The 22,839-nt window shown below is 40.8% G+C and overlaps 1 protein-coding gene across 1 annotated transcript in view; it reads right to left on the bottom strand.

The window, feature by feature from the left end:
• The window catches only part of grik4 (glutamate receptor, ionotropic, kainate 4), a 444,499-nt gene that overhangs the window by 200,157 nt on the left and 221,503 nt on the right, over positions 1 to 22,839 (bottom strand). The gene's annotated exons all lie outside the window — the stretch shown is intronic.

Genomic DNA, 22,839 nt, shown 5'->3' with positions numbered 1-22,839 from the left:
TTCTGGAAGGTTCTCCCATCTCCACAGAGGAACTCTGGAGCTCTGTCAGAGAGACCATCGGGTTCGTGGTCACCTCCCTGACCAAGGTCCTTTTTCCCCGATTGCTCAGTTTGTCTTTGTGGTTCCAAACTTCTTCCATTTAAAACTTCTTCCAATCCTGACTCGGAGCTCTACGGACAATTCCTTCGACCTCACGGCGTGGTTTTTGCTCTGACATCTGTGGGACCTTATATAGACAGGTGTGTGCCTTTCGAAATCATGCCCAATCAATTTAATTTTCCACAGGTGAACTCCAATCAAGTTGTAGAAACATCTCAAGGACGATCAATGGAAACAGGATGCACCAGAGCTCAATTTCGAGTCTCATAGCAAAGGGTCTGAATACTTATGTATATAAGGTATTTCTGTTTTTTATTTGTAAAAAAAATTGCCAAAATTTCTAAACCTAGTTTCGCGTTGTCATTATGGGGTATTGTGTCTAGATTGATGAGGAAGTGTTTTTATTTAATCAATTTTAGAATAAGGCTGTAACGTAACAAAATGTGGAAAAAGGGAAGGGGTCTGAATACTTTCCGAATGCACTGTATGTCACAGTTCTGCCATTCATCAGCTTCTTGTAGTTAAAAATGTGAAGCTTAAATACTACAAATAGCGCTATTATGGTTGTCATGGATTTTATGACTATTTAACTAAAGCACAAAAAAAACGTGGACCTTAAGACAGTGTTTTTGGTCAGCACCCAAACGCATACTGTAACCAAGGCCATGAACAATTGATTTAAATAGTAAAAAAAAAAAAACATTAAGATTGAGGCCTAAAATGAAGTTCATGTGGGATTCTGGGGTTGGACCATGTGCTATTAAACATCTAAGTTATTACTGGACAGAACCCAATAAAAAATGACCAATAGGGGTGTAAACACGGGATATAAAGACAATAAGAGCCACATGGAATGTAGTCATGAAAAGGTTTTAAGAACAAGATTTTGCTTAGCCTAGTTACAGATCTGTTTGTGCCGTCTTGCCAACTGCCATGGTCCTTGCAGACAGCCCAGACAGATCTGGGACCAGGCTAGATTTCTAGGAAGAAGCACTGCAAAGGCCCTTTGATCCACTAGGAGCTATAACATTGTACTGTAGATTAGCGATGCTCAAATGTTGCCATGAATCATACTAGAGGTCGACCAATTAATCGGAATGGCCGATTTAATTAGGGCCGATTTTTCAAGTTTTCATAACAATCGGTAATCGGTATTCCGATGTTTTTTTTGTTGTTACATCTTTATTTAACTAGGCAAGTCAGTTAAGAACACATTCTTATTTTCAATGACGGCCTAGGAACGGTGGGTTAACTGCCTTGTTCAGGGGCAGAACGACAGATTTTTACCTTGTCAGCTTGGGGATTCAATCTTGCAACCTTACGGTTAACTAGTCCAACGCTCTAACCACCTGCTTTACATTGCACTCCACGAGGAGCCTGCCTGTTACGCGAATGCAGTAAGAAGCCAAGGTAAGTTGCTAGCTAGCATTAAACTTATCTTATAAAAAACAATCAATCAATCATAATCACTAGTTAACTACACATGGTTGATGATATTACTAGTTTATCTAGCCTGTCCTGCGTTGCATATAATCGGTGCGCATTCGCAAAAAAGGACTGTCGTTGCTTCAACGTGTACCTAAACATCAATGTCTTAAAATCAATACACAAGTATATATTTTTAAACCTGCATATTTAGTTAATATTGCCTGCTAACATGAATTTCTTTTAACTAGGGAAAATGTGTCACCTCTGCAACAGAGTCAGGGTATATGCAGCAGTTGGCTCGTTGCGAACTGTAAAGACAATTTCTTCCTAACAAAGACAACTTCGCCAAACGGGGGATGATTGAACAAAAGCGCATTTGCGAAAAAGGCACAATCGTTGCACGACTGTACCTAACTATAAACATCAATGCCTTTCTTAAAATCAATACACAGAAGTATATATTTTTAAACCTGCATATTTAGCTAAAAGAAATCCAGGTCAGCAGGCAATATTAACCAGGTGAAATTGTGTCACTTCTCTTGCATTCATTGCATGCAGAGTCAGGGTATATGCAACAGTTTGGTCCGCCTGGCTCGTTGCGAACTAATTTGCCAGAATTGTACGTAATTATGACATTGAACGTTTTGCAATGTAACAAGAATATTTAGACTTAGGGATGCCAGCCGTTAGATAAAATACGAAACGGTTCCGTATTTCACTGAAAGAATAAACGTTTTGTTTTGGAGATGATAGTTTCCGGATTTGACCATATTAATGACCGAAGGCTCGTATTTCTGAGACTTAATTATAATATAATAAACACAATGATATTTGATAGAGCAGTCTGAGCGGTGGTAGGCACCAGCAGGCTCGTAAGCATTCATTCAAACAGCACTTTCGTGCATTTTGCCAGCAGCTCTTCGCAATGCTTCAAGCATTGCGCTGTTTATGACTTCAAGCCTATCAACTCCCGAGATTAGGCTGGTGTAACCGATGTGAAATGGCTAGCTAGTTAGCGGGGTGCGCGCTAATAGCGTTTCAAACGTCACTCGCTCTGAGACTTGGAGTAGTTGTTCCCCTTACTCTGCATGAGTAACGCTGCTTCGAGGGTGGCTGTTGTCGATGTGTTCCTGGTTCGAGCCCAGGAAGGAGCGAGGAGAGGGACGGAAGCTATACTGTTACGCTGGCAATACTAAAGTGCCTATAAGAACATCCAATAGTCAAAGGCATATGAAATACAAATCGTATAGAGAGAAATAGTCCTATAATTCCTATAATAACTACAACCTAAAACTTCTTACCTGGGAATATTGAAGACTCATGTTAAAAGGAACCACCAGCTTTCATATGTTCTCATGTTCTGAGCAAGGAAATTAAACATTAGCTTTCTTACAAGGCACATATTGCACTTTTACTTTCTTCTCCAACACTTTGTTTTTGCATTATTTAAACCAAATTGAACATGTTTCATTATTTATTTGAGGCTAAATTGATTTTATTGATGTATTATATTAAGTTAAAATTAGTGTTCATTCAGTATTGTTGTAATTGTAATTGTCAAATAAATAAAAACGTCCGATTAATCGGTATCGGCTTTTTCCCGGTCCTCCAATAATCGGTATCGGCGCTGAAAAATCATAATCGGTCGACCTCTAAATCTCACACAGTGCATTATGATTTATTGATGAGTGAAGGTACAATTTATTGAGTACTTTATTGAGCTCATTTGTTGAATGATACACGATATGTATCGATACAGGGATGTTAGCATAATACATATGTATAATTTCCATCTGTGAATCAGGCCTAATAATCAAGATCATTCATTTTTAACCAGATCAGAACCCTGAGGAGTATCGCCAGCAGTGCAACATCAGCACCAACATGATTTATCAAAGCAATAAACTGTTGTCTTTGTTCTCATGGCCAAGGGCTGGAGTTGCTACTAGAGTATTTCTCTCCTCCCTCCTCCCTCGTTTCTTCTCTCCTCCTCCTCTCTGGGTGAGTCTACCTGGCAGTACTCCCTGCAGGCTGACTGCAGTACATCCCATCCGCTCGAACGGCCACAAATTCCCCCCTCAGTCACAACCGCTACCTGTGCGTATTTTGAAATGAGATCATGTCGGCTAACGTTGCCTGCCATGATATAAAACACATGCACAACACATTTGTTCACATTAAAGCAGGGAGCCGCCTCTAGAGTTCGTCTTTACACCTGTTAGATCTAGCTAGTTCCCCACAGAGCGGCTACATGTGGTGTGACGCCGCAGCAGCATGGGCAAATTGATATGAGGCGCTGATGAGTGAGTCTCTGCCTGTATGCATCCATTGGGGGAGAATACGCAGGAAGAGGGTCATCTGTCATTGATGCTGCACTGAGTCCTTTAGCTGAGGAAAGATCTCTAATAAACACTGCATGGAGGTGTGTGTGTTTGTGTGCTCGTGTGTGTGCACTGGTTGGTGTCAACAGGTGCGTGTGTGTTTGTGTGTGGTAACTAGAAAACTAATAAAATCATATGGATACTCCTAAACCCCCCAGTATACGATATAGCGCCCAAGTCTAATCCGCACAGAGCCAGACTCTCTAAGATCATTTGAGGTATTCCTTCAGAGCAATAACAAAACGTTGTGTGTGGTAACAGTACGAGTCCAAAGTTTGGACACACCTACTCATTAGTGTTTTTCTACATTGTAGAATAATAGTGAAGACATCAACTATTAAATAACACATATAGAATCATATAGTAACCAAAAAAAGTGTTACATGAAATTATATTTTATATTTGAGATTCTTCAAAGTAGCCACCCTTTGCCTTGAGGACAGCATTGCACACTCTTGGCATTATCTCAACCAGCTTCACCTGGAATGCTTTTCCAACAGTCTTGAAGGAGTTCCCACATATTCCGAGCACTTGTTGGCTGCTTTTCCTTCACTCTGTGGTCCAACTCATCCCAAACCATCTCAATTGGGTTGAGGTCGGGTGATTGTGTCTGGTCATCTGATGCAGCACTCCATCACTCTCCTCCTTGGTGAAATAGCCCTTACACAGCCTGGAGGTGTGTTTGGTCATTGTCCTGTTGAACAACAAATGTGGTAGCCATGCTGCCTTGAATTCTAAATAAATCACAGACAGAATCCCCACACCATCACACCTCCTCCTCCATACTTACGGTGGGAACCAGACATGTTGAGAACATCTGTTCACTTACTCTGCGTCTGACAAAGACACAGTGGTTGGAACCAAAAATCTCAAATTTGAACTCATCAGACCAAAGGACAGATTTCCACCAGTCTAATGTCCATTGCTTGTGTTTCTTGGCCCAAGCAAGTCTCTTCTTCTTATTGATGTCCTTTAGTAGTGGTTTCTTTGCAGCAATTTAACCATGAAGGCCTGATTCACGCAGTCTCCAATGAACAGTTGATGTTGAGATATGTCTGTTACTTGAACTCTGAAGCATTTATTTGACATTTCTGAGGCTGGTAACTCTAATGAACGTATCCTCTGTAGCAGAGGTAACTCTGGGTCTTCCTTTCCTGTGGCGGTCCTCATTAGAACCAGTTTCATCATAGCGCGTAATGGTTTTTGAAGAAACTTTCAAAGTTCTTGACATTTTCCAGATTGACTGACCTTCATGTCTTAAAGTAATGATGGACTGTCATTTCTCTTTGCTTATTTGAGCTGTTCTTGCCATAAAATGGACTTGGTCTTTTACCAAATAGGGCTATCTTCTTTCTGTATACCACCCCTACCTTGTTACAACACAACTGATTGGCTGAAACGCATTAAGAAGGAAAGAAATTCCACAAATTAACTTTTAACAAGGCACACTTGTTAATTGAAATGCATTCCAGGTGACTACCTCATGAAGCCTGTTGAGAGAATGCCAAGAGTGTGAAAAGCTGTAATGAAAGCAAAGGGAGGCAACTTTGAAGCATCTCAAATATAAAATATATTTAGATTTAAGACTTTTTTTTTGGTTCCTACATGATTCTATATGTGTTATTTCATAGTTTTGATGTCTTCACGATTATTCTACAATGTCGAAAATGGTACAAACACAGAAAAACCCTTAAATGAGTAGGTGTGTCCAAACTTTTTACTGGTACTGTATATTTCAAGTTTGGCCTCCCTCCCTCAAAAGAGAGAAAATAATCCTAAAAATAATATTAATAAATAAACATTTTCTGTAGTGTTTACTCATTGTGTTGCTGAAGAATATTGCTGTAGGTGAACATTAGGGGCAGTATGAGGTAACAAATACATTTTGTTCTTAACTGTGAAAATGATAAACGGGTCAGAAACTGAAATAGTACTGCACTTGCTTTTTCAAAATCGAATTTAATTTGTCACATGAGCTGAAATAAAAACTGGTGTAGACCTTACCGTGAAATGCTTACTTACAAGCATTTTTTTTAAAGTACGAATATACTAGCAATTTTTTTTAATAAAAAATTGTATTAAATAAAGTCTGGGGAAAAAAGTCAACACAATAACAAAGCTATATACAGGGGGTACTGGTACCGATTCAATGTGTGGAGGTACAGGTTAGTAGAGGTAATTGAGGTATGTACATGTAGCTAGGGGTAAAGTGACTATGCATAGATAACAAACAGCGAGTAGCAGCAGCGTAAAAAAGGGGGTCAATGCAAATAAGGAGCCTTTTGGACCTAGACTTGGCGCTCTGGTACCACTTGCTGTGTGTCTATGACTAGGCTGGCTGGAGTATTTGACCATTTTTAGGGCCTTCCTTTGACACCACTTGATATAGAGGTCCTGGATGGAAGTAGGCATGGCCCCAATGATGTACTGGGCCGTATGCACTACCCTCTGTAGCGCCTTCTGATCGGATACCAAGCAGATGCCATACCAACCAGTGATGCAACCAGTCAGGATGCTCTGAATTGGTGGTCGACCGATTAATCGGAATGGCCGATTTAATTTGGGCCGATTTCAAGTTTTCATAATCGGTAATAGGCATTTTTAGACACCAATTGTGGCCGATTACATTGCACTCCACGAGGAGACTGCGTGGCAGGCTGACTACCTTATACGCGAGTGCAGCAAGAAGCCAAGGTAAGTTGCTAGTTAGCATTAAACTTATCTTATAAAAAACAATCAATCAATCTTAACATAATCACAAGTTAACTACACATGGTTGATGATATTACTAGTTTATCTAGCTTGTCCTGTGTTGCATATAATCGATGCAGTGCCTGTTAATTTCTCATCGAATCACAGCCCACTTCGCCTAATGGGTGATGATTTAACAAGCGCATTCGTGAAAAAAGCACCTTCGTTGCACCAATGTGTACCTAACCATAAACATTAATGCCCTTCTTTAAAATCAATACACAAGTATTTTTAAACCTGCATATTTAGTTAATATTGCCTGTTAACATTCATTTCTTTAAACTAGGGAAATTGTGTCACTTCTCATGCGTTCTGTGCAAGCAGTCAGGGTATATGCAGCAGTTTGGGCCGCCTGGCTCATTGCGAACTGTGTGAAGACCATTTATTCCTAACAAAGACCGTAATCAATTTGCCAGAATTGTACATAATTATGACATAACATTGAAGGTTGTGCAATGTAACAGGAATATTGAGACTTGCCACCCGTTAGATAAAATACGGAACGGTTCCGTATTTCACTGAAAGAATAAACATTTTGTTTTCAAAATGATCGTTTCCGGATTTGACCATATTAATGACCTAAGGCTCGTATTTCTGTGTGTTATTATGTTATAATTAAGTCTAGGCAGCAGAAAGCATTCGTAAGCATTCATTCAAACAGCACTTTCGTGCGTTTGCCAGCAGCTCTTCGCTGTGCTTCAAGCATTGAGCTGTTTATGACTTCAAGCCTATCAACTCCCGAGATTAGGCTGGTGTAACCGATGTGAAATGTCTAGCTAGTTAGCGGGGTGCGCGCTAATAGCATTTCAATCGGTGACGTCACTCGCTCTGAGACCTTGAAGTAGTTGTTTCCCTTGCTCTGCAAGGGCCGTGGCTTTTATGGAGCGATGGGTAACAATGCTTCGAGGGTGGCTGTTGTCGATGTGTTCCTGGTTCGAGCCCAGGTAGGGGCGAGTAGAGGGACGGAAGCTATACTGTTACACTGGCAATACTATAGTGCCTATAAGAACATCCAATAGTCAAAGGTATATGAAATATAAACGGTATAAAGAGAATGAATCCTATAATAACTACAACCTAAAACTTCTTACATGGGAATATTGAAGACTCATGTTAAAAGGAACCACCAGCTTTCATATGTTCTCATGTTCTGAGCAAGGAACTTAAACGTTAGCTTTTTTACATGGCACATATTGCACTTTTACTTTCTTCTCCAAAACTTTGTTTTTGCATTATTTAAACCAAATTGAACATGTTTCATTATTTATTTGAGGCTAAATTGATTTTATTGATGTATTATATTAAGTTAAAATAAAAGTGTTCAGTCAGTATTGTTGTAATTGTCATTATTACAAATAAATAAATAAAAAATATAAAAAACGGCCGATTAATCGGTATCGGGTTTTTGGGTCCTCCAATAACCGGTGTTGAAAAATCATAATCGGTCGACCTCTACTCTCGATGGTGCAGCTGTAGAACTTGCCAAATCTTTTCATTCTCCTGAGGGGGAATCTTCACAACTGTCTTGGTGTGTTTGGACCATGATAGTTTTTTAGTGATGTGGATGCCAAGGAACTTGAAGCTCGACCCGCTCCACTACAGCCCTGTCAATGTGAATGGAGGCATGCTCGGAACCTCTTTTCCTGTAGTCCACAATCAGCCATTTTGTCTTGCTCACGTTGTTGTCCTGGCACCACACTGCCAGGTCTCTGACCTCCTACATGTAGGCTGTCTCATTTCTGTCGGGGCGGCAGGTAGCCTAGTGGTTAGGAGCGTTGGACAAGTAACCGAAAGGTCGCTGGTCCGAATACCCAAGCCGAATAGGTGAGAAATCTGATGTGCCCTTGAGCAAGGCACTTAACCCCAATTTCTCCTGTTATTCGCTCTGGAAAAGAGTGTCTGCTAAACTGTAAAATCAGGCCTATGTATTTAGTTCTGTCATGTGCCTCCGAGGTAAATGAAATACCACACCAGTCTCAATCATGTCATCTCAATCATCTGACCATACTGTATTCTACAAATGTAGCATCAATCTGCCAAACAAAAGAGGCATGTGCTGCGCCCCGATTCTCCACCCTTCTCCCAAAGTGTACACTTTCACACATGGATTTAACAATGGTGGAAACTCACTCCAGCCAATGCTTACACCAATCACATGCTTTTTACTGAAGTCCATGACGAAGAGTGTGCAAGGGTGGAGAATTAAGACTCAACCAAAGAGAACATCCTTGTCTCCTCATCTCACCTGTTCTCCCCTTCCAAGCTATTGGCTGGCAGTGGGGTGTGATGCTAGCGTTGCGATGCTATTTAGGCCTGTTATAATGTATTCATTCCGTATGAAGGCCTGACAGTGACATTCCGGCAGCCAGGCAGGACTCGAGGGGGCTAGCGGAGTTAAATATCACCTCCTGGAGTGCAGCGGCAGGCGGCAGGAAAAAGACACACAGGAGTGAAATAACAGCCCCGACGCTAATGCCGGCGCCGCGGCGTGCCACTGACAAGCTTTAACGCCGTCTAGCTCCCGCCGCCTGAAATCAGAGAGGGGGGAAAACAGAGGCCCGACCGCCTAATTAACTATCAACTAAAACAAGATGGGAATAAACATTAGCTCCGCTTTAGAGGTGCCTTTGTAGAGAGATATGAGGTGGCGGAGGGAGGGAAGGTGGGAGGGTAGGAGAAAACAGAGGAGGAGGTATAATACAGCATTCACTAATTATCCAACAGAATTCTGGAGTTGGGACCCAGCTAGCACATAACGTTCTAAGAACCATATGTTTCTTAGAGCTTGGTGAAAACGTGGTTGTCATATAGTTCATTTGCATACAACCTTCCCACAATGTCCTGGGAATGGTGCAGGTTACCCAGCAAGCACATAACATTCTAAGACCCATATGTTTCTTAGGTGGTCATTTCAGTACTTCAGCATAACGTTTCATACCGGTTTCCTCGTGGTTCTATTTAAAGTCATGTTCTCAGAACGTTAAGAACGCTCTTCTGTGGGAATTTCAGTACTTTAGCATAACGTTTTTCACCGGTTTCCTCATGGTTCTATTTAAAGTCATGTTCTCAGAACGTTAAGAACGCTCTTCTGTGGGAATTTCAGTACTTGAGCATAATGTTTTCTACAGGTTTCTTCATAGTTAAATTTAAAGTCATTCTCAGAACATTAAGAAAACTTTCCATAAAAAACACAAGTAAACATTGGTAACGTTCAAAGAAAGTTCTAAGAATGTTATTTAAAACCTGTTGGGGCTAGGGGGCAGTATTTTCACGACCGGATGAAAAACGTACCCAATTTGAAAAGGTTACTACTCTGGCCCAGAAACTTGAATATGCATATTATTAGTAGATTTGGATAGAAAACACTGACGTTTCTACAACTGTTTGAATGTTGTCTGTAAGTATAACAGAACTCATATAGCAGGCAAAAACCTGAGAAAAATACAAGCAGGAAATGAAAATCTTGTGGCTATACTATTTTCGAGTCATTGCCAATGGAACACACAGTGACAAAGGATTCATTTTGCACTTCCTAAGGCTTCCACTAGATGTCAACAGTCTTTATAAAGTTGTTTGAAGCATCTATGATGAACAGAGACCAGATGAGAAGGAAGGGAAGTTGATGTCCCTGGCATGACGTCACTTCATTATTGCGCGTTCATGCGCGTTCATGTGAGATGAGACCTTGTGTTCCAAACGTTTTTCAAGACACAGGAAAGGTCCGGTTGAAATATTACTGACATTTCACGTTAAAATGGCCCTAAAGATTGATGCTAAACAACGTTTGACCTATTTGAACGAACGTAAATAGATTTTTTTTTTTGACTTTTCGTCGTGACTTTTCCCTCCGCGCCCTACATTTTGAGTAGCCTACTGAACGCGCTAACAACATGGAACAACATGGAGTTATTTGGACATAAATTATGAACTTTATCGAAAATAACAACATTTGTTGTGGACCTGGGATTCCTGGAAGTGCCTTCTGATGAAGATTATTAAAGGTAAGTGAATATTTCTAATGTTATTTATGATTTTAGATGATTCCAACATGGCGGCTATCTGTATTGCGTAGTGTATTTTTCTGAGCAGAGTACTCAGATTATTGCAAAGTGTGCTTTCCCAGTAAAGTTATTTTGAAATCTGTCAATGCGGTTGCATTCAGGAGACGTTAATCTATAATTCTTTGAATAACAGTTTAATATTTTATCCACGTTTTATAATGAGTATTTTTGTAAATTCACCGGCAGTTTTGGGGAGATACATTTTCTCAAAGTCACGCGCCGATGTCAAATGCTGTTTTTGGATATAAATATGAACTTGATTGAACAAAAAATGCATGTATTGTCTAACATAATGTCCAAGGATTGTCATCTGATGAAGATCACCAAAGGTTAGTGCTGCATTTAGCTGTGGTTTTGGTTTTTGTGACATATATGCTTGCTTTGAAAATGGCTGTGTGTAATGTTTTGTCTATGTACTGTCCTAACATAATCTAACTTTATGCTTTCGCAGTAAAGCCTCTTTGAAATCGGACAACGTGGTTGGATTAAGATGTTTATCTTTCAAATGGTGTAAAATAGTTGATTGTTTGAGAAATTTAAATTATTAGATATTTGCTGTTTTGAATTTCGCGCCATGTATCTTGTCAAGCAATCCCGTCACAGGGATCAGAACGGGAAGGGGTGGCCCCAAGAGGTTTTAACCCTTTAGACCCCAATATAATTCTAGAATGCTGCTGTAGATTACTGAGAATTTTCAAGATAAAGCTCATTTTCTCACACATTTCAAACAAACAGACATAACTCAAAAACAAAGAACAAATGACAATCACAAGTTAACTTAGTTTTAAAGAGCACAACCTCTTAATATGATACCACATTCATGTCAACAGGAATAACACTAATTTAGTCTTCCATTTTGTAAAGACACTATCAAAAAACGATTAACACAAAGCACCCGAGAGTATTTAAATTATAGTAAATTTGACTAAATTACCCATTTAAAATGTACCATATTATTTACATATAAATAAATAAAAATATTCAAAATATGACCATATTCAGAAAGTATTTCAAAACCCACACAAAGTACTGTAGGCTATTGGATTGACAACGATTCTTACTTCTGTACCAATGTGAAAAAGCGAACAACTATTCAGAGATTATTTCAAAATGTAGGTAACCTCTCTCAATAAGACTAAGTACAGACCAGAGCTGTGTTCGAATACCCATACTAACATAACCTCTTACATCTAGACGTTCCGCTAGCGGAACACCTGCTCCAATATCCAATGATGGGCGTGGCGCGAATTACAAATTCCTCAAAAATACAAAAACTTCCATTTTTCAAACATATGACTATTTCACAGCATTTTAAAGACAAGACTCTCCTTTATCTAACCACACTGTCCGATTTCAAAAAGGCTTTACAGCGAAAGCAAAACATTAGATTATGTCAGCAGAGTACCCAGCCAGAAATAATCAGACACCCATTTTTCAAGCTAGCATATAATGTCACAAAAAACAAAACCACAGCTAAATGCAGCACTAACCTTTGATGATCTTCATCAGAGGACACACCTAGGACATTATGTTATACAATAAATGCATGTTTTGTTCAATCAAGTTCATATTTATATCAAAAAACAGCTTTTTACATTAGCATGTGACGTTCAGAACTAGCATACCCCCCGCAAACCTCCGGTGAATTTACTAAATTACTCACGATAAACGTTCACAAAAAGCATAACAATTATTTTAAGAATTATAGATACAGAACTCCTCTATGCACTCGATATGTCCGATTTTTAAAATAGCTTTTCGGTGAAAGCACATTTTGCAATATTCTCAGTAGATAGCCCGGCATCACAGGGCTAGCTATTTAGACACCCAGCAAGCGTCCCACCTAGCCCATAGAGGTTAAAATCCATTTTCATGCCATTTTTCTCGTAAAAAAGCGATAATATTCCGACCGGGAATCTGCATTTAGGTAAACAGACGAAAGAAAATAAAGCATGGGGTCGACTCGGGCACGCGCCTAAGCCCATAGTACTCTGATCGGCCACTTGCCAAAAGCGATAATGTGTTTCAGCCAGAGGCTGCCTCGATATCGTTCAGCTTTTTCCCGGGCTCTGAGAGCCTATGGGAGCCGTAGGAAGTGTCACGTCAGAGCAAAGATCCTCAGTCTTCAATAAAAAGAGCCAAGATGAACAACAACTTGTCAGACAGGCCACTTCCCATATAGAATCCTCTCAGGTTTTTGCCTGCCATATGAGTTCTGTTATACTCACAGACACCATTCAAACAGTTTTAGAAACTTTAGGGTGTTTTCTATCCAAAGCCAATAATTACATGCATATTCTAGTTACTGGGCAGGAGTAGTAACCAGATTAAATCGGTAAATTTTTTTATCCGGCCGTGTCAATACTGCCCCCTACCCCCAACAGGTTAATCTATAATTCTTTGAATGACAATATTACATTTTAACAATGTTTTCGAATAGTAATTTTGTAAATTGTAGCGCTGATTCACCGGAAGCATTTGAGGGAAAATATTTTCTGAACGTCACGCGCCGATGTAAAATGCTGTTTTTATATATAAATATGAACTTTATCGAACAAAAAATGCATGTATTGTGTAACATGATGTCCTAGGAGTGTCATCTGACGAAGATTGTCAAAGGTTAGTGCTACATTTAGCTGTGTTTCAGGTATTTGTGATGCATGCTAGTTGCTTTGAAAATGGCAGTGTGATTATTTTTGGCTGGGTACTCTCCTAACATAATCTAATGTTTTGCTTTTGCTGTAAAGCCTTTTTGAAATCGGACAACGTGGTTCGATTCAGGAGAGGTGTATCTATAAAATGGTATAAAATAGTCCTATGTTTGAGAAACTGAAGTTATAGCATTTGAGGTATTTGTATTTCGCGCGAAGCGATTCCACTGGCTGTTGACTAGGGTGGGACGCAAACGTCCCATGTTCCCAGACAGGTTAAGTACGGCAGTGCATCTCCTCCTCGTGGACTGCACCAGATTTGCCAGTTCTTGCTGTGAGATGTTACCCCACTCTTCCACCAAGGCACCTGCAAGTTCACAGACATTTCTGGGGGGGAATGGCCCTAGCCCTCACCCTCCAATTCAACAAGTCTCAGACGTGCTCAATGGGATTGAGATCCGGGCTCTTCACTGGCCATGGTAGAACACTGACATTCCTGTCTTGCAGGAAATCAAGCACAGAATGAGCAGTATGGCTGGTGGCATTGTCATGCTGGAGGGTCATGTCAGGATGAGCCTGCAGGAAGGGTACCACATGAGGGAGGAGGATGTCTTCCCTGTAACGCACAGCGTTGAGATTGCCTGCAATGACAACAAGCTCAGTTCGACGATGCTGTGACACACCGCCCCAGACCATGACAGACCCTCCACCTCCAAATCGATCCCGCTCCAGAGTACAGACCTCGGTGTAATGCTCATTCCTTCGACGAATAACGCGAATCCGACCATCACCCCTGGTGAGGCAAAACCGCGACTCGTCAGTGAAGAGCACCTTTTGACAGTACTGTCTAGTCTAGCGACGGTGGGTGTGTGCCAATAAGCAACGTTGTTGCCGGTGATGTCTGGTGAGGACCTGCCTTACAACAGGCCTACAAGCCCTCAGTCCAGCCTCTCTCAGCCTATTGCGGACAGTCTGAGCACTGATGGGGGGATTGTGCGTTCCTGGTGTAACTCGGGTAGTTGTTGTTGCCATCCTGTACCTGTCCCGCAGGTGTGATGTTCGGATGTACCGATCCTGTGTAGGTGTTGTTACACGTGGTCTGCCACTGCGAGGACGATCAGCTGTCCGTCCTGTCTCCCTGTAGGGCTGTCTTAGGCGTCTCACAGTACGGACCTTGCAATTTATTGCCCTGGCCACATCTGCATTATGCCTCCTTGCAGCATGCCTAAGGCAGATTCACGCAGATGAGCAGGGACCCTGGGCGTCTTTCTTTTGGTGTTTTTCAGAGTCAGTAGAAAGGCCTCTTTAGTGTCCAAAGTTTTCATAACTGTGACCTTAATTGGCTACCGTCTGTGCGCTGTTAGTGTCTTAACGACCGTTCCACAGGTGCATGTTCATTAATTGTTTATGGTTCATTGACCAAGCATGGAAACAGTGTTTAAAGCCTTTACAATGAAGATCTGTGAAGTTATTTGGATTTTTACGAATTATGTTTGAAAGACAGGGTCTTGAAAAAGGGATGTTTCTTTTTTTGCTGAATATATATATATATATATTATGATTTCATTTTAGTATACTGTAAAGAAACGGTATCCTTTTATTTGAGTATACTAGCGCTTCGCCTGTCTCCCAGAAGTCGATGCTGTTGCTATGAAACTTATTGCTAGCTTGCTAGTCCTAGCTAGTACCAGTAGATACAAGTAACAGCTGTAATGATATGCTATGCAGTTCGTAAGGCTAGCGTAGCTAACACATTGTTAGCCAACATAACTTATTTTAAGAGTCATTACTTTATTACATTCCTCAAAATTTTAACATTTGTCATAATTAGTTAAAGCAATGAATTTGTATCAGCTCTCGTCAGACTACAGCTGCATTGTTTCCACCATTTTCTTCAAATCTGAAAACGTTGTGAAGCCACTCCCATTTTCTGGAGAATTGCATTATGGGCCCTAAAAGCACAGAAATAGTTTCAGTGCTTATATACTTCGTATTTTGGCGAATGTAGTACGACATCCGGGAACCTTTGGCATACTAACTATATCCATATTATGACCAATAAGCATACTACATACTCAATTTATGTCACAAATATTACAGTTAGTGCGGTTAGTATGAGTATTTGAACACAGCTCAGGTCTGACACAAAATGTAGAAATAGTAGCCTACTTTGACGACAATTCAGTAAATGCAGCAAGTATTAGATAGAGGCAGATAAAGAGAGAAGATACAAAACACAACAACTGTTCAGAGACAATAAAAGATTTGTAGGACAAATTCATATTTCACACTGTCAGTGTTTGCATTTAGCCTACAACATGTCACGGAACTTCTGGAAATACTGCCCCATCCTGCAAAGTGGCACAAAGCACCCAAAGGAAGTTTCCACACATCTACTCTTTGCCCTGGGTCCACTCCGGATGCAGACCACACACCCTCTCGTGCCCTTCAAACTTCATCTGCTTTCAAATAAAGTTACAACTTGGTCCACAAGTCCTGGTGCCACAGTCTTGGCTCCTCTCTTCCTGCCACTGTAGCCATATCACAAAGTGAATGCACAATCTGCATTTTGAATGCTTTCAGGGGCCAGCGCCTGCGGTTTCTGGGAGGGGGACTTTGCAGAGTCCCCCACACAATGTATGCATTTATGATGGCAATGTTGAGCATCCCCAAAGCACATACTTCCACCATTTTCTGGTCAAGATGGTCAATCCCGCACATTTGTTGTTGTTGATGTAATCCATTACAAGCTCTGGAACAGATAAAAGTTCCTACCACTTTTAAAAACAACTCCAAAACCACTGTCACTTTAGGCCCAGGCTGTGTGGTACGAGGGTGAATGGTGGGACTTAGGGAAGACACACGCCATGGAAAGGTAGGCTCCGCTCTCGGGTGTGCTTTCCCTCTTCCTCTTCCTCCTCCTCACCCTCTGCTTCCTCCTCTCCCTCTGCATAGTCTTCTCCCTCTGCTTTATCCTCTTCCTCTCCCTCCTCTTCACTCTCTCCCTCCACTCTTCTCTCACTCCAGATCTCTGTCCCTCCATCTCTAACTCCTATTCCTCTCTGCCTTTTGCTGCTGAGCCCTGACTCTCCACATCACTTCTTTCATTTTCACTGACCCAGAGGAACAGAGGGAGAGGAGCAACAAATAGGATACAATTGTAGTCAGAAACATAATCTCTCTCACTGTCTCTTCCTTCCTCTCTTTCTTTACTTTTCACAACCATACACATACTCTCTTCCTAATAAGGGGTTTCCATAATAAATTGTGACATGCCTCCCATTCCACACAATCTCTCTCTCTCTTCTAATCAACTATTTTTTACCTGACAGACTAACTTGTTCGCCAAATGTTAGCTGATTAGTTACGAGGCTGAGACAGTTTCCAAATGAATTGCATTGGTAGAAACTGGACAAAACAAGCAACTTGTTAGCTGGCTATGTAAACAAAGGGTGGCTATTTGAAGAATCTCAAAAATAAAATATATTTTCATTTGTTTAACACTTTTTTTGTTTACTACATGATTCCATATGTGTTATTTCATAGATTTGATGTATTCACCATTATTCTACAATGTAGAAAAACAGTAAAAATAAAGAAAAACACTTAAATGAGTAGGTGTTCTAAAACTTTTTACCGGTAGTGTACATCGGTAGAAACATGACAAAACAACCAACAACACTGCAACTATTTCCATGAGGCAGCGCGCAATCATTCGAGCACCACCGCTGATTTGCTCACCTGTACCAACCATGTTACCATGACAGAACAGGACATTCTAATCTATTAGCTATTCCCCAAGTTTCACAGCATCAAACATCGACAACAACAAATATATATCTGCTGTTTACTTATTTCACTCACCTCGACATAATTGCTTTTCAAAGTGCAAGAACGTGTGCGAATCCGTATCACATCCATATCACCAACCAACATACAGTTGAAGTCGGAAGTTTACATACACCTTAGCCAAATACATTTAAACTCCGTTTTTAACAATTCCTGACATTTAATCAGAGTAAAAATTCCCTGTCTTAGGTGAGTTAGGACCACCACTTTATTTTAAGAATGTGAAATGGCAGAATAATAGTATAGAGAATTATTTATTTCAGCTTTAATTTCTTTCATCACATTCCCAGTGGGTCAGAAGTTTATATACACTCAATTAGTATTTTGTAGCATTGCCTTTAAATTGTTTAACTTGGGTCAAATGTTTTGGGTAGCCTTCCACAACCTTCCCACAATAAGTTGGGTGAATTTTGGCCCATTCCTCCTGACAGAGCTGGTGTAACTGAGTCAGGATTGTAGGCCTCCTTGCTCGCACACGCTTTTTCAGTTCTGCCCAAAAATGTTCTATGGGATTGAGGTCAGGGCTTTGTGATGGCCACTCCAATACCTTGACTTTGTTGTCCTTAAGCCATTTTGCCACAACTTTGGAAGTATGCTTGGGGTCATTGTCCATTTGGAAGACCATTTGCAACCAAGCTTTAACTTCCTGACTGATGTCTTGAGATGTTGCTTCAATATTTCCAAGTAATTTTCCTTCCTCATGACACCATCTATTTTGTGAAGTGCACCAGTCCCTCCTGCAGCAAAGCATCCCCACAACATGATGCTGACACATTTTACATTTTAGTAATTTAGCAGACGCTCTTATCCAGAGCGACTTACAGTAGTGAATGCATACATTTCATATTTTTTTTTGTTTTTTTTCTTCGTACTGGTCCCCTGTGGGAATCGAACCCACAACCCTGGCGTTGCAAACACCATGCTCTACCAACTGAGCCACACGGGACACCTAAGTGCCTCACGGTTGGGATGGTGTTCTTCTGCTTGCAGGCCTCCCCCTTTTTCCTCCAAACATAACGATGGTCATTATGGCCAAACAGTTCAAAAAGTATGATCTTTGTCCCCATGTGCAGTTGCAAACCGTAGTCTGGCTTTTTTTATGGCGCATTTGGAGCAGTGGTTTCTTCCTTGCTGAGCGGCCTTTCAGGTTATGTCGACATAGGACTCGTTTTACTGTGGATATAGATACTTTTGTACCTCTTTCCTCCAGCATCTTCACAAGGTCCTTTGCTGTTGTTCTGGGATTGATTTGCACTTTTCGCACCAAAGTACGTTCATCTCTAGGAGACAGAACGCGTCTCCTCCTGAGGGGTATGACGGCTGCATGGTCCCAAGGTGTGTATACTTGCGTACTATTGTTTGTACAGATGAACGTGGTACCTTCAGGCGTTTGGAAATTGCTCCCAAGGATGAACCAGACTTGTGGAGGTCTACAATTATTTTTCTGAGGTCTTGGCTGATTTCTTTTGATTTTCCCATGATGTCAAGCAGAGCCACTGAATTTGAAGGTAGGCCTTGAAATACATCCACAGGTACACCTCCAATTGTCTCAAATGATGTCAATTAGCCTATCAGAAGCTTCTAAAGCCATGACATCGTTTTCTGGAATTTTCCAAGCTGTTTAAAGGCACAGTCAACTTAGTGTATGTACATTTCTGACCCACTGGAATTGTGATACAGTGAAATAATCTGTCTAAACAATTGTTGGAAAAATGACTTCTGTCATGCAGAAAGTAGATGTCCTAACCGACTTGCCAAAACTATAGTTTGTTAACAAGAAATTTGTGGAGTGGTCGAAAAACTAGTTTTAATGACGCCAACCTAAGTGTATGCAAACTTCCAACTTCAACTGTTTTGAACTCCAAGCACAGATTGAACACATAGAAATTAATTTGCTTAGGCATTAATCATGCAAACACGTTCGTTAATGTTAAGGTGGCCGTATTACCGCCACACTGGCGGTCATGAGTCATGATGTCAGTCAAATTCCATGTGACTGTTTAGTCACGGTAATTAGTCTTCTCCAAGCTTTGATGCTGCTGATGGTCATTAGTAGCCTACCAAACTTGCTAACTGCCTGGTACTCCGCACTCTATTGTCCCTCTAATCACTCTGACATCAATACAAATGTAATCGAAAATCTAATCAAACACATCATGAGTGCCCGTGAGCTGATGTTGCACAACATTTATATAGGCTATGCAACTGCGTGAGAAAACCGTTTTGATGGCTTCTATTAAAAAGAGTAGAATCCCATCAGCTTTCTATAGGCTAGGGCTACTATATTTATTTTTCAACCTTCCTAATATTAAGCACATTGCGTCTCTTTAAAACAGGAGTATAGCCAACCTTGCTGGCATGAAAATGAACCACGGGAAAAGCGTCCTCCATTCGCTATTTAAGTGCATAGATGACATGCATTTTTTCACCTATTTCGAGACTGGTGCATGATGATGGTCCATTCTAAATCAAAACAAATTTCACAAATTTCAAATCATAGTCGCACACCTCTCATAGCCTAGCCTATATGTTTTGATAATGTTTGTATCACAACTAATGTGGGCAAATAACTTCTTAAATCGGGTGTAGAGCCTAACTGGCATACATACTGTTCGCAGTGCGTGAGTACCAAGTTTGGGGAAGATAATTTTCACCATAAAAATGCACCTTTATAATAAAAGTATCACATGCATAATCACATTAAAGTCACTTTTGAGAATGGTGTTTTCCTACTAATGGAACATCTGCGCTTATAGCCTACTGGCGTGTGTGCATTGCTCCGCTTATAATGTGAAGAAATAGCCTAATAGTTTATCAACATTTTAAGCTAAACGTTCTGATCTGTTGTGTCAGGCTCATTGCTTAATTTTTTTTTTTAAGCTAGTGGTTGTATTAATTTGGGATCTCTCTCATCCCACATCTGTCCCAGACTATGTTTGGAATATTTATTTCTCGCACAAAATAGGTCAACTTTTGTACTATGGGGGATAGTAGATTGACATAGGCTAGTGCTTTTGCTATTCATTACACCTTCTCATATTGTTGGCTGACAAAGTAAATGTGGACAGTTTTTACAATATTCGCCTCAAATTGAATTGGATAAGGACACGCGCAGTTGTGTACCCGATGTGTCTGTCTTCACTTGTAGCCTGTGAGAAAGACCCGATCATGTGACAGAGCCATGTGAGTGAGAGGTGCTTCGGCACGCAGCAGGGACAAGGGATTTATAATGATTATATTCAGCCCAAGAGCATAACGGCCACTGGCCGCAAAAGTCATGGATTTTTTTAGGGGGGTTATGGCCTCACAAAAAGGATGCAGCCGGGAAATTCAAGGCATTATCAAGAGCTTGTCAAATTGTGAATGAGAGACTGATGAAGTGTGTGCAACCTGCGCAATAGAACAAAGCAGAGCTCATTCCTTTTGATGCAACTTTTTTCAAATCATCATTAGTCGCATCACGCAGCCTTAAAATGTATTAAAAATGTAAACATATAGTCCAATATTTGTATCACAACTAAAGTTACATAAATAACTCTAAATTAAGCATATAGGAGTACCTGTTTCTTTGTTAACCGCTTAACACAGAATAGCCGCATGTGCGCACTCCTAAAATATTAGATTTTATTCAGCTATGTTCAATTGTATTCTTCATACTATAAAATAATATAAAATAATGCTATGGAATTCTAAACAAATCTTGTCTGCTAAATAAACTAGTGTAGCCCACAGCCATATGGCATAGCCAGATCAGGGCCTAACATAAGGACAATGCAGAGTATGCTATTCTGTTCTTCTGAAATAGACTATATTGTCTTCATATCATGTTTGTTTAGACCTGTCTAAAATAAACAATGGATTAGTTGTGATGGTTTAGGCTATATTACATGGATTTATTAGACTTTTTAAAATGTAGATGTTCCAAAGGTCTGCACCAGTGGCTTGTAGGCTATGGGTGGAAGACAAGAGATACTAAACGAGTCCTATATCGCCATAACCTGAAAGGCCGCTCAGCAAGGAAGAAGCCACTGCTCCAAAACCACCATAAAAAAAGCCAGACTACGGTTTGCAACTGCACATGGGGACAAAGATCGTACTTTTTGGAGAAACAAAAATAGAACTGTTTGGTCATAATGACCATCGTTCTGTTTGGAGGAAAAAGGGGGAGGCTTGCAAGCCAAAGAACACCATCCCAACTATGAAGCACAGGGGTGGCAGCATCATGTTGTGGTGGTGCTTTGCTGCAGGAGGGACTGGTGTACTTCACAAAATAGATGGCATCATGAGGTAGGAAAATTATGTGGATATATTGAAGCAACATCTCAAGACATCACTCAGGAAGTTAAAGCTTGGTTGCAAATGGGTCTTCCAAGTGGACAATGACCCCAAGCATACTTCCAAAGTTGTGGCAAAATGGCTTAAGGGCAACAAAGCCCTGACCTCAATCCCATAGAAAATTTGTGGGCTGAAGTGAAAAAGCATGTGTGAGCAAGGAGGCCTACAAACCTGACTCAGTTACCCCAGCTCTGTCAAGAGAAATGGGCCAAAATTCACCCAACTTATTGTGGGAAGCTTGTGGAAGGCTACCTGAAACATTTGACACAAGTTAAACAATTTAAAGGCAATGCTAACAAATACTAATTGAGTGTATGTAAACTTCTGACCCACTGGGAATGTGATGAAAGAAAGGGAATTTTTACTAGGATTAAATGTCAGGAATTGTGAAAAACGGAGTTTAAATGTATTTGGCTAAGGTGTATGTACACTTCCGACTTCAACTGTATTAAAAGATTCAGTGAAAGTTTTAAGAAAGCCTCCAAATAACCTACAATTTACGTTCTCGGAACGTTTAAAAAACGTTCTGTTTTACTGGTCAGGAAACTTTTGGCTTCGGTCCCAGAACCAATGGGAAATCGAAAACGTACGTTCCCACAACTTCCAAGGAACCAAATGTGCTAGCTGGGGAGCTGTGTGTTTGTTGTTCCCTGTCACTATCACATAGAGATGGCTGAAGCAAACTGAGAAGTTTCGCTGCGAGCATATTGGGCGCGTTAATAATTGATCGGCAAGGCACATTCACCATGTCAGACCTTTCTCTGATCCCTGCACGGCTTGCTACCCAATATACATGATGTTTTTAAAGATATGCTACTGTAGAAATAAATATAGACTGCTGTTATGCTGCTGTTAGCCTGCACGCCTATCATTTCGATCACAGCTCCCGTACCCTGCCATTTCAATAATACCCTCTCTCATAAACACAGTCTGCAGAGCCAAACTACAGAGCCCCATCTCTTGAAACTCTCTTCTTGGACTCTACCAACAGCAGCACTGTCTGTCTGTCCTCCTCCTGATGTCAAAGTGATTGCTGTTAGGAATCAGCCCATGTTGTGGTGGCCTCTGCTGCTGTGAGAGAGAGATGTCTAGGTCACTGCTGCCCCAGACCAAGCTCTACGGCTGGTGAATAGCCGGCTACGGATTAGCAAATGAACGTAATGAGATTAGGACCCCTGTCCTCCCTCTCATCCCCCTCTCATCTCAGTGTGAAAACAAGTACGGGTCTGTAAACACCATACACTCAAATGTGTCTAAATAGGAACGCAAAGCACTCTGGTAACT

The sequence above is a fragment of the Salmo salar genome, chromosome ssa09, assembly GCF_905237065.1.
Source record: "Salmo salar chromosome ssa09, Ssal_v3.1, whole genome shotgun sequence".
Taxonomy (NCBI): domain Eukaryota; kingdom Metazoa; phylum Chordata; class Actinopteri; order Salmoniformes; family Salmonidae; genus Salmo; species Salmo salar.
Note: the sequence above shows the minus strand (reverse complement) of the source record. Positions and strands in the feature narration are given on the sequence as shown.